Source organism: Equus quagga, unplaced genomic scaffold (genome assembly GCF_021613505.1).
Source record: "Equus quagga isolate Etosha38 unplaced genomic scaffold, UCLA_HA_Equagga_1.0 205606_RagTag, whole genome shotgun sequence".
Lineage (NCBI taxonomy): Eukaryota > Metazoa > Chordata > Mammalia > Perissodactyla > Equidae > Equus > Equus quagga.
In genome coordinates, this window is record NW_025798783.1 from 1 (window position 1) to 12827 (window position 12827).

Consider the following 12827-nt stretch of genomic DNA (forward strand, 5'->3'; position numbering starts at 1 on the left):
GTGTGCTGGAAATCTTGGCCCTAAGGATGGATCCTGAGGTAGGTTCTTTCAGAAATACCAAGAAATTTTGAAGTGGAGGTTCCTGAGAATAAGGACACGGTATTTCCTTTGAGCTGAGGGTGAATCCAGGCATCCGTAAGATTGGGCGAGGCCTGGCAAAGAGGCCTTAAGCCTCCCTCCTGTGCTCTTGAGGCACATTTCCTTCGGAATGCTGCAGAGGGACGCACCATGGCGCCTGACTCTGTGCTTCGGGCAGCATGTCAGCCCTCCTTCCTTCCTTCTTCCTCCGCCTGGGTTTGCCTCTGTACTGGGGACCTGCAGCCCAATAGGAGAGTGCTTCCCAAACTGTGTGGTGAGGATCTCTTTTCCCCAATATCCAATCCATTGTGGATGACATTTCTGTAAAATACAATAAAAATGATTTACTAGCAAAATAAAATGAATAAGACATGCAAAATACAAGCCAAAATTATTTATTAGTAGATTCAACAGGCATAAGATTCCTGTGTCAAATTGCAGTAAAACTTTTTTTTTTAAAGATTGGCACCTTGCGCTAACATGTGTTGCCAGTCTTCTTTTTTTTTTCTTCTCCCCAAAGCCCCCGGGTACATAGTTGTATATTCTAGTTGTGCCTCTGGTTGTGCTATGTGGGATGCCACCTGAGCATGGCCTGACGAGTGGTGCCATGTCCGCACCCAGGATCCAAACCAGTGAAACCCTGGGCCGCCAAAGCAGAGCATGCGAACTTAACCACTCAGCCACAGGGCCAGCCCCACAATAAAAGTTTCTAAATGCCACTCTCAAATTTTGTTCTTAAAATAATCACACTTAGAGCAGCCAGCCTTACAACACAGACAGACTTTATCTTCCTTTGTTCTTCTTTATTTCTCATCTCCTTTGCCCAGCTCCCCACCCCAGAGCTTAACAAGTCAATTTGTTAGACAAGCATTCCTCCCCCAATCTGTGATGCCATGTTACAGACACCGAGGCTCTAACCTATACGGGGTGGAGATGACAGGAACACAGTAAGAAGTGTGGCTTTCTTTGCTTCGACACTCATCCATCCAATATCCTGACCTAAAAATATTATTTTCCATGTGATCTTGCAATTTCGAGTTTTACCACAGAACTAAGTAGCTTTTACTATAGCTATGAAAAGGCACACTTCCTAGAGGAACATTTAGATCAGATGTTTTGATGTAAAATACTTGTCTTTCGTAAGTAAAATTATAGTGCATTTTATTTTTCTTAGGATAGTTAATTCTGCCATTAAATAGATTGTACTTACTTTGGTTCAAACGGCTGAAAAAAAAAGAGAATTTAAAATTTGCTATTTTTCCTATAAAGTCACGGATAATCCACTGACCCCGAGGAAGGGCAGAAGTGCTCTGTTTGGCTCTCCTGCTGCAGAGAGCTTTGCAGGGATTATTTCTCATCGCTGAGTGACAGCTTGTTTCTGTCTCTCTCTGTTAGGATATTTTGCTCGTGTCCATGGCATCAGGCAGCTCATAAAGGCATTTCTACAGGAGACAGAATGTCACTGCCAAATTATAAACCTGGGGGCTGGGATGGATACCGCCTTCTGGACATTAAAGGTAAGTTAATATCCCCCCTCTTTTTTCCCCAGTTGTTTAAATTTGATTTTGTGAAGATTTTCACCATATTCAAAACTTTTAAAACTATATTAAAAGGGATGCAGTGACAGCCTGTCTCCCACCATTGTCCCCACCTGCTTGCACACCCCCCCACAACCCCCATCAGCCCCGTACTTTATCTCACCGGGGCCCTAGTGAAGGATATGTGGGTTGTTTCTCATCTTTTGCTGTTACAAACAGGGTTATAAAAAAAATCTCTGTATATATTTCCCCCTGCATGTGTGGAAATATATCAGGAGAGAAAATTCTGCCAGTGGAATTGCTGAGACAAAGAGCACATGCCTTTGTAATTTTGATAATAACTAAGATTTTATTGTCAGCATAGCAGCGTTTAGGTAAAATTTCTCTGGGCAATGATAATATGATACAAAGCCCTTTTGTAGCCAATCTGTGATTTGATCCCTTACCTGCTCTGTTAGGATTCAAGAGCAGGTGTAATTGCATTCACAGGACAGGAAACTTGGGTCTCATTACTGGCAGAAGCAGGACTAAAGCATTCGGCTTTGACTCCTGGGGTGGAATTTTGCCTTCAAACCTTTGCCCTACGAAGATTCCACTGATCGTATTTTCTTTTTTGTAGGTTTGTACAGATTTTTTTAGGGTCTTCTATCAGGTCAGTCATGTGGCAGTAATGGGTATGTGCATTTCCCCAGATTTCTCCAGATGTACACCAAGATAAATTAGAGTGTGTGGGCATAACCCGACCTGCATATCTGTTTTGTCCCTAATCAGCTCACCTGATAAGATGGTCTTTAGTCATCAGAGCTCCCAGCCTTTCTCTTACTCAAGCGAGAAGTCGGTGGCATCAACATGGTCTTAGTATTAAACGTTTGCCTCTGCATTCTTCATTTAGGATAAGATAACTAACATTTATGAGGTGCATTTACATACATGGCCTCACGAATTAAGAGAGGGGAGAGTTTTACACAGATGGGGAAAGTGGGGCTGCGAGAGCTTGTGTCTTTCCCCAAATTGGATATCTGGTGGCACTGGAATGTGGAACAAACATTGGAGCCCAGCTCATCGAACTGCAGACTCCTTCCCCTTTCCTCTACACACAGCCCTGTGGGTGTTCCAGGTGTTCTTTTCTGTAGGTTGATTGTGCCTGTGTAACACGGGGACCATGGTGTAGCAGAATGAACTGGAAGAGAATGCAGCGTGAGCGAATGTGCAGTGTCAGTGTTCACAGGGGCCGCTGGAGAAATCCCTCCTTTGGGCCTGACGCCTTTTTGACTGGTCACATGGTTTGGTTTTTTCCCCGTCTTGCAAGTGAGTTGATAATTAATAAATGTGAGATTTTTATTTCTGAGCAAGGTACACAGAGGCTTACGTGCTCCTTCCAAGGAAAAGGTTGTCTGTCAGTAGTGAGGAAGGAGAAGAGCACAGGGTCTCAAAGTCTTTTGTGGAAGTTTTTTGTTTTGTTTGATAATCATATTGGTCTGAAGGGATTTTTTAAAATCTAAAGTTCCTCCTTTTTTGAAAAACAATTATTATGTTTGCTCTTTTGGAGCCGAGGTTGCATGGGCCAAATCCAGCCTGCCACCTATTTTTAGAAATCAAGTTTTATGGGATGCAGCCACTCCCATTTATTTCCATATTCTCTGTGGCTGCTTTAGCACTGTGACTGCAGAGTTCAGCAGTTATGACAGACCGTCTGGCCTTCACAGGCTAAAATACTTATTTCTGACTCTACAGAAAGTTTGCTAATCCCTGTTTTAGAAATATATGTGCTCCTATAAAAGAGTGAGGAAAATCTTGTCTGTTGGTCTTGTTGTCTCATGCACCTCCCACCTTGGATGGTCCCCTGGCTGCCCCAGCAGAGGCTTAGCTGTGAGTCAAGGCTTTCTGCTGTCACTACTATATGAGTTTGGTCTGTATGATCTCAGGGGCCCAGGACTGGAGTGTTGAAGACTCCCATCTTCAGGCAGCGGGCAAGAATAGGGCAAGGGAGAGCCGGTATTGTCACAAAGAATAAGGAGTGAGTGAAACTCTTAAGGGGCCTCAGTTGTTTGGTGTCTCTTGAATTCTGTTTCTACAAACTGAAAGGTCAAGTACATAGGGGAAGGATTGTCAATTTTGCTGGCCTGTGAAATGGTCAGCCATGTTGGATCTGCTTTGAGACTAAGTGGTACCCTTCCTCCTGGCTGCTCCTGGCTGCCCTCTGGTACTTGTAGTCAGTCTTGGGTGTCTTCCCTGCCTCCTTGAGACATGTGAGCTACTTGGGAGTGGAGTGTCGGAAGGGCCTAGAGAATCACAGACTAAAAAGTGGAAGTATCACTTCCCACAGCCATTTTGCCCTTTTCTGAAAGCCGAGAAAGAGGATGTCTGTTTCTTAAAAGCTCCAGGTGTGCCTTTTGGAAGCTTCCCTTCCACAGTGCCCTCTTATTCAGAATCATTGGGAGGATCAAGTGAGCTACTGCAGGGAAAGCTCTTTACAAAGTCAGAAGACTCATTTGAGTTGTAGGACTCTATGCTATCTGTCATTCATTTGCTTTTAATTGCTCTCTTTGTTTTCTGGAATTTTAGACTATCTTTAACTTTCCATACCCTGTGAGTAAAAGTTCTTGAAAGGTCTTGTAGAATTTCCTAGAGAAAGTCAGGAAACCCCTTAATGGGTTTCACTCACTCCTTATTCTTTATGACAATACCGGCTCTCCCTTGCCCTATTCTTGCCCGCTGCCTGAACATGGGAGTCTTCAACCCTCCAGTCCTGGGCCCCTGAGATCATACAGATCAAGTTCATGTAGCAGTGGCAGCAGAAGGCCTTGACTCGCAGCTAAGCCTCTGCTGGTGCAGCCAGGGGACCACGCCAGGTGGGAGGTGCGATTTCCACACATCCTCTAAACACGTCCTCCACGGATCTTCAAATGGATTACATAGCCCTACTCTGCTGATAGGCGGGAGCTCCTCTGATATCAGGAAACTGTCTTGTTTATTCCTCCCCCCACCCCCCGCCACTGCCTCCCTCGTACCTTCCTTTCCTTCCTCTCTTCTCTCTCTCTTTCTCTTGCCCCATCCTTCCCTCTCTCCCTCCCTCTCTTCCTTCCTCCTCCCCCACCCCTCCAGATCCCCTAGGACTTTAACTGAGGACTAGTGTCTGCATAGGGTGGGGGAGCTGGATCTCACATTTCTGACACTTGCCCTTAGGGGTCACCTTCCTACTAGGAAATGCTTGCTCATGATTTCCATTCCCATCATGCTGGCCCATCAGGGGGTCTGCTGCCCCTCCATACTGCTCTCCATCTCTTACTACTGTCTACATAAATGGTTCTCTCTCCTGCCCAGTTGCTCAGGGCAGAAACAAGGGTGCCATCCTTACTCCTCCTTTTTCTTTATCCCACCCTCTATTGACACCACCACCAGGTTCTGGATATCAGCAACTTTCTTTTTAAATAAGTAGTTCTGTATTTCTGGAATATAAGCACAGATGGGAGCAGGGATGTTAAAAGAGTACTAGGCCAGAAGGTGGGCAGGTCGACCAGGTTGTGGAGCACCCAGCATCTTAGCTAAATCTTAGAGGTGGGAAGAGCTGCTGCAGGCAACATGAAGTGTGTCGTTGAAAGAGATCAGAAAGGGAAGTTGTTATAGTCTGTGCAGTTGGGGATAGAGCTGAAGAGGAGAGGATGCATTCTAGGATAGTCAGCAGGCAGGGCTGAGTGACTGATCAAACAGGGTGGAGATGGAGAGAATTCTAGGATGACCAGTGAGTGACTGTGGGAAGGAGGGTATAGTACCAACCAAGCTAGGGAAAGCAGAAGGGGGAAGCAGGGCCGTGTGTGTGTGTCTCTATGTGTGAGGTTTTCACAGTTTTTTTTTTTTTACTGCAGCTCACAGTAAAAAATAAATGTATATCCCAATCTAGCACCCACATCTATGTACTGATGTCTGTAAATAAGGGCACACACATGGTGCTTACTAGGTTCAGGCCCTGTTCTCTCACTCCTGTATTTCCTCATTAATCCTCACAACCCCACGAGGTGGTATCATTTTCTCTACTTTTCAAATGAGGAAGCCTTGGCTCAGGGAGTTTAGTGACTTTCCCAAGGCCTCAGAGTGAACAAGTGGTGGAGCTGGGATTTCAACCCTGTCTGCCCGGGCTGCAGAGTCCCTGTCCTTTACCACCCCAGTATACTCCACTGTCAGAGAAAAAAATAAATATATTACAAAATAGTACTTAGCCTCACCTCATGTGATGCTTTCTGATATTTGCTATTTTATTTCATTTCATCCAAAAGATTCTTGTCCATACCCACTACACTGATTTCCTGACTCTCTCTAATTGGTCTCAAGCTGCTTCCTGTTACATCCTACGTCCAGAGTGCCTCCTGCTCCTCCCCACTCCATCCCAGTGGACGCTTCCCCAGTTCTGGCTGCCTATTACTTCTTGCCTAGGTGACTACAGTAACCTCCTAATTTTTTGCGCCATCTGTTCCTCATACTGAGACCAAAGTAATTTAGAAAATGCATTTCTGACCATATCATCCCCTGATTTAAAATCCTTAAATACCCCATTGCTCCTCGGGCCTTGGTACTTGGTCTGTGAGGATGATCAGTGAATATATGACTGAATAAATAATTATAAAGATAACTCTGTTTTTTCTCAGGATGAGGGTCTTCTCCCAAGGAAATATTTTGAAGTTGACTTTCCGGTGATAGTCACGAGAAAGCTACAGAGCATCAAGTAAGTGTGGCTTTGGCCAGAAGAAAGAGCCTGGTAGAATTCAGAACCAGCCTTCAGTAGACAGCAGGTCTGAGTGCCAGAGACCTCATTTTAGGGCCCTGTTCTCCTCACTTGCTTTCTTGTCCCGAGACCCTCATTCCAGTGTGTCTTGCAGTCTTCAAAATGAAAAATACCCTCCCTTGTGACTCTTCTCTCCATTAATGTAACTTCTCTGAACACTTAAAAAATGACCTATCGCAGTTTAGTAATCTGAATTAAAATTCACATAATGTGTATTTTGTTTACTTCTTTATCCCAGGGAACAGAAAGGTACCTGGTCCAGAAAAGATATGTAGTAAATATTTTTTGAATGAATGAATGAATGGGAAACTGAACTTAATCATTTATTATATATGAGATATGTGGGGGCCATTCTGAGTCGAGGTTTCAAGGAGTTTGCAAAGTTGTAGATGATGAGTTTGCTCATCTTTGCCGAGAGCTTTGCGTGTCAAATGCTTCTCTTGGATTGTCTCATTCAATCCTCAGAGCAGACTCATGAATTAGTGCTATTATTAGCCCCTTCTTACAGATGAGGAAACTGAGGCTCAAAGAAGTTAAGTTAATTTGCCTAAAGTCACCTGGCTAGAAAGGGGTGGAGCTGAGCTTTAAACCCTGACTTCAAGCCCAAGGTCAAGGTTTCTCAGTACAGTCGTGTGTCCCCTAACAGTAACAGGGATGCGTTCTGAGAAATGCATTGCTAGATGATTTCAGTGTCATGTGAACGTCGTGGATTACACTTACACAGTCCCAGATGGTGTAGCCTACTATACATCTGGGCTATATGGTGCTAATATTGAAGGACCACTAGCACGTATGTGGTCTGTGGTTGACTGAAACGTCATTATGTGGTGTGTGACTTAGTTTTAACCTGTACTCCCTCCTTTTAAAATAATTTAAATAAAATTCTAATTCTTATATTTAAACAACATTTTAATAAACGCAAAAGTTTCTACCTGTCCTTTAGAGATGTCTAATCCTCACAAACTGGAAATATTTTTCAAGTTTTTTCTTTTCTAGTTTATCCTAGGAAAATAAGTTTTTTACCCTTTCCAAATATAAAATTGCATTTTACATTAAATAGGCTTTTTGGATAATATATGGCAATTCTGATGCTCTGGGAACTGCAAAGTACTACTAAGCTTGTTAAAACTCTGAGTGAAGTAAGAGTAAGTAGGCTCTAAATCAAGGCCAGACACGGTTTCCTGGGGTGAAAAACGCAGTGGCGTTTGTGTATGGTTATTGGTATAATGAATTTGGCTCTCCGATTTCTGATTTTTTACATATTCTTCATTGAGGGAGTGATCACATAAATGTTACTGAACTTTAGGTCTGAGTGAAAGTCAATTTTTGTTATCTGTGAGAAACAATAGCTATCTTAAAAATTTTGTTTGAGAAGAGGCAAGAAACTTGGGATGACCTGAAAAACGCTGGAACATTTGGAAAATGTGTGCTAGCCTATCTGTAGCTATTTCTAAGTATTTTCATGATCAGTTTGCAATTTGACATCAAATTCTGAGTGTAATGCTTAGCTGACCTAACCCGAGAGCTGTATCCGCTGGATTTTTGCTGTACGTGGTCAAATGTAATTAAACAGAAGGCCTTCTGTAGTGGCCCTTGCTTTGAACAGTAGCAGTATACAAGTCCCATCTCTGTAGTGGGCCTCTGCATTTTTAGAGTAAATGAGCTACTTGACTTAGCCTTCTCTCTCCCATCTTCCCATAGATTCAAGTCTCTCCTATCAAAAACCAATTTAGACTTACATTCAGAGGAGACACTTCAAATGGGTAAGTATCCTTGACCTAAGTGATACAGTACGGACTATGTAACTGTTTTGGCTTTCCCCCCTTTCCTTCTTAAAGATGGTCTGTTATCTGTGGGCATGTGTGTGCATACACAATGTCATACAGCATGTGCTTCTGCTGATACATTTAGACTTTTATTGCAGTTACCATGGAGGAATTTAGAACCATTGCTCGTATGACTCTTTAAATGTCCATAGGGCCCCAATCTTAAATCTTTTTAAAAAAATTTAAATTAGCTGCCAACATTTCAAAAACAGGAGATTTTTCATGGGAATCTTGATTTCCAGCTTTCCTTGGAAAAGTTACATCTGGCAACATTAGACCCGAACTCCTACGTGGCAATAATTGAGCAGCGGCCGCCTCGTTGGGAGGGGTCGTGCCTTCTCCACTTCTGTCCTCACCCCTCTCCGTTGTCTTATACCTTACCTACTTCCCTCACTTCTGTTACCTCCTCAGCCCCTGCAGTCAACTTTTCCCCTCAAGTTTTAATTATGAGTGTTTCCAACAACACTTCCTCATTTCTAAACCTTTCAACTTATGGTAAACCTCTTCCAGAATCTTCCATCATTTTCAGTCTTTGTCTGACAGAGAGAAGATCAATGGGGTTATTAATAATTCAGATCAGGGCTGGCCCGGTGGCGCAGGGGTTAAGTGCGCATATTCTCGGCAGCCCGGGGTTCGCCGGTTCCGATCCCAGGTGCGGACATGGCACCCCTTGGCAAGCCATGCTGTGGTAGGCGTCCCACGTATAAAGTAGAGGAAGATGGACACGGATGTTAGCTCAGGGCCAATCTTCCTCAGCAAAAAGAGGAGTATTGGCAGTAGTTAGCTCAGGGCTAATCTTCCTCAAAAAAAAAAAAATCAGGTCAGAAAACATGCTTAGAGAGGATGGTCTTCTCGGATGGTCAACACAATAACATCAGGAACATCACAGCTCGATAAGCTGCCTTTTACACACAGCCACAGTGCTTCAGTCCTTCTTTCCTTCTGGTAATCACATTCACAATTAAGTTTGTACAGAAAACATCTCCCCCATCCTTGGTTTCCCTCATACAGTTGGAAGTAGAACCTATTGAGGCTTTGCCGTTTGCTGGCCTCTTTGCTTTTCCACACTTTTGCTATCATTTTCTACATATTTGGTTAATATTTGTGTCAGAATGGTTATCTGTAACAAAAGATCTAATACTTTGAGTTCCTTTTGATGAAATAACATAGAAATATATGAAATAGAAAGTAAAGACCCTCCATAATCTCACCCACCCCCAGAAGATAACCACTATTCAGTGTGTTCTCCTACAGATGAGCAGTATACCCAGAGACAGGTAAATAGATGCACACTTAAATGCAACCAGGGCCTGGCACATAAGAGGTTCAGTACTCTTTTTTTGAATGAATGTATATACACATCGAATAAACATATGTTGTAGTTCACTGTGTATTTGTTGAATGAATGACTCTAAACTTCTATATACAAATATAGATTACATGTAACTTTAATTAACAGTGAATAATTTATACATACTGTTTTGCAACTTGCTTTTTTTCATACCCAGTAAATCATGGCTGTCTTTTCATGTCAGCCTGTAGGAATCTACTTCATTATTTCTAATGGCTTTATAGTACTCCTTTGCGTGGAAATTCCACTTAATCTCTTTCCTACTGATAGTCATTTAGATTGCTGTCTTTTTTATGTTTTTGTATTAAACAGGATTGTAGGAAACATATGTATATGTGCATATCTGCAGGAACTGTTTGCTCAAAGAATTGGCCATTATGAATTTTAGCTACTGCCCAACTGTTCTTCAAGACCTTTTTATGAATTCCTACTTTCACAAAGGTGGGTCAAGATTCTCTTTCCCTACACCCTCACTTACACTGGGTATTATTTTCTAAAATTTCTACCAATCTGATAGGCTGAAATGATGTCCTATTATTTTAAAGCTTTCTATCACTTTGAAGGCTAGTGAGGTGGATGGAGTATCTTTCCTTAGTTTTATTGGCCTGTCTGGCCGCATGCCCAGTTGGATGAGCGGTGTGGGATAGGCTGCAGACAGACCAAAGAAAAGACCTGGAGATGGCAAACAAGACATAGGGGTTTATTAGGAGTTACTTACAGGGAATGTCCAGTGGTGGCCGGCTAGATGGAAGTGTGCACCTGCTACCTCAGGTCGGGAGGGGGTTGCTTCTATAGGAAGGGGCACAAAGGCTATATGCTTGCCAAGAGGAGCTGTCCCTGTTACGGCCAGCATTCCCAGGAACAGTAGTTCATGTGGAGGGGCTCTGGGTTTCTTTAAGACACAATGGTCTTTGAGTGAGAGAAGGTAAGATCCAGGCTGGCCAGGCCCGGGATCCTTACAAATTTCAGCAGCTGGGCGTCCTGTCCAAATGGTTGGCATCCTGCCCACGACGACACATGGCTCTTAAAGGGCACTCAGGGTAGTGCCCCTACATGGCTGTTGGGATGACTTTGTAAATTTCCTTTTTTATTTCCTTTGCCCTTTTTTTCCCAGTTGCATTGCTTCCTTTTATTTTCAATTTATAGGAAACCTTTATGACATAAAGATATGTTCTTTGATGAAGGTCCCTTGTCAACCTTTCTATTGCAGATGTTTTCGTTAATCTTTTATTGATTTTGTAACTCTGTGTGTGTCTTTTGTAGGCAAATCCGCCCGCCGTACAAACTATTGGGACTTCCTGGCTGATTGTGGTGTGGATGTTGTAAGTACCAATTTGCTGTGTGCTTCCCCGCTCCTTCTCCTGTTCCTCTTTATCCCCGCTCCTTGTTCTCTTCCCCTTTATCAATAAACTCTGATTGCTTAAACAACCAAATAGCCTTGGTGGTACCTATCATTCCTCACCCTTTGTGGCTGCGGACAACAGCAACCCTAACTAGTGAGTGTTAAGGAAAAAAAAAAATCAAGCGCCTGCTTTTAATTCATGGCAAATGGGCTGAAAAGCTGATTTAGTGAATTATAATTTTAGATTGAAATTCCCAAGGCAGTTATAGAGGAGCTTGTCAAACCACAGAAACCAATGGAATCAAGAGATGACTTGAACAGGGCAGTGGTTCAATCCGTTTCAGAGATAACATCCATTATGCAAACCCAAAACCTTTAACTTTCTAACGTACAACCCTAGCAATCTCTCATTCACCTAAAGTCTCAAGGCCCCTCTCCTGACTCAATTTAAAATGAAAAATGCCTGGTATGACTTACAAATTAAAAATAATTAAATCATGTTATGATGTCTGGGGAACACCAGTGAAATTGGCCAAATCTCATCATAGTTTGATTTCAAACATAGTTTGATCTCAAATGGGAGTTTGGCAGGGTCTTCTAGAACAGTCCTGCCTTCTCAAATGCCTTCAGCTCTGCAGAAAAATGGAAGGCAAAGCATGCCCTCGGCATTCTAAATGCCTCAGTCCCTCTCCAGGGCAGGCGGCCTCCATTCCTACTGTGGGCTCAAGAAAACATCAGCAGGAAAGCCCGCAGAGCCTGCCCCCTTCCATACCCCGTCCCCTTAGTGGAGAAGGCTGGCTGCAGGTACCCCAGGAAATCAGACTCTTCTCCTCCTTTGGCTCAAGTTACAGTAGACCAAATTCTGGAATCTGGTTTGCATTATTCTCTGGAGAGCTACTTAAGAGCTGCTTAAGGGCTTGAAATCCCTTATTCAGACATAACCTTGAAATAAAAGATGATATCCTAATGAAAAATGCATTACAGCTTTCTCTGTTGGGCCTTCCATACTGATAGGCAGGATAGAAGGAAGGAACTAAGAAAAATGAAGAAGAAAAGCAAAGGAAAATTAGGAGACAAAGAGGAGAGAAGAGGAGGAAGAAATTTATGTCACATACTCTGCGTGGGGGCACTTTAAATGCCATTTCATTTCATCCTCACATAATCCCTTGCAAATCAGTCATATTGAGCCCATTCTGCAGATGAAGAAATTGAAGCTTGGTGATATTAAGTAACTTGTCCAGGGTCACACAAAGAGGATGCAGTGGATTCTGACTCAGAGATACAAAAACAAGCACCAAACAATGTTGCCTCTAACTGCTCTCTTCCTTCCTCTGAAGGGTCTAACAGAAGTTTTTTCTAGAACCATAGTATTATAGTGGGTGCATGGACCCTATGGAGACAATGTAACCTCATGAGATAAGAAACAGATTAAAAAAACGAAAGAAAGAAACAGATTAATATAAGTAACCTGGCATCAAATAAAACTATCTGGCAAAGCAAAACCAGACCCAATTTTTCTAACTCTCATGTCATACTCAGTCCACCTGACCAGAATCTGTTTTATAAGTAGTTTATATGGGTCAAATATGGGACTGCTGATTCATGAGTGAACAGCTGAGAATTTTCCTGCCTTCAAGAAAATGTTCATTGGGAAGAAATGAGATAGTTATTTGTGAATTGTCTTTTTCTGCCTCAATGCTTCTGTTTCTATCGTGCTCCTTTTGTTGGGGTTGCAATATATCTGGGAGTATTTCCCCCACGCTGTTGCAAAATCTGTAAGAGGGGAAAAAAACTAAATTAAAATAGCACATGGAAGCCATAATTCTGACAACTACAAAGGGTACGGGTGTGCCAATTACTTTCTGAAATGAGTTTAAGCCAGAGTCACAGACTGGTAGCCGGCTGGCTGTAT

At 42.8% G+C, this 12827-nt stretch overlaps 1 long non-coding RNA gene across 1 annotated transcript; it reads left to right on the forward strand.

The window, feature by feature from the left end:
* Nucleotides 1–1025: 1025 nt before the first annotated feature.
* LOC124233577 (uncharacterized) lies at nucleotides 1026–11000 on the forward strand. Its single transcript, XR_006887098.1, has 5 exons — nucleotides 1026–1595; nucleotides 6260–6336; nucleotides 8098–8159; nucleotides 9886–10014; nucleotides 10837–11000. It is a non-coding gene; the product is annotated as an uncharacterized LOC124233577 (long non-coding RNA).
* The last annotated feature ends 1827 nt before the right edge of the window (nucleotides 11001–12827 follow it).